Here is a 273-nt window from a genome sequence, read left to right as displayed (position 1 = left end):
TTTCCTTTTTTTTTTTTTTTTTTTTTTTTTAGATACTGTCAATCTACTCATTTGCTGGCAATGTCCAATGCTGCCTGTAAATTCAAAAGACCTTTTTTAGTTATCTTGAATATATTTGAAACCATACCTTTAAAAAAGATGTTTGCATATTAAAGGTCTTTTGTGATAGTTTTTGATAGCTTTTTTAATACTTTAACATCATAAAGTACAATTGGTGCAACTCAGCACAGGATTTAGTCTTATCTCTATAGTTACTCAAAAATTAAATTAAAT

This window comes from Nestor notabilis, unplaced genomic scaffold (assembly GCF_000696875.1).
Source record: "Nestor notabilis isolate BGI_N333 unplaced genomic scaffold, ASM69687v1 scaffold2731, whole genome shotgun sequence".
Taxonomy (NCBI): Eukaryota; Metazoa; Chordata; class Aves; order Psittaciformes; family Psittacidae; genus Nestor; species Nestor notabilis.
This window is presented reverse-complemented; position numbering follows the sequence as displayed.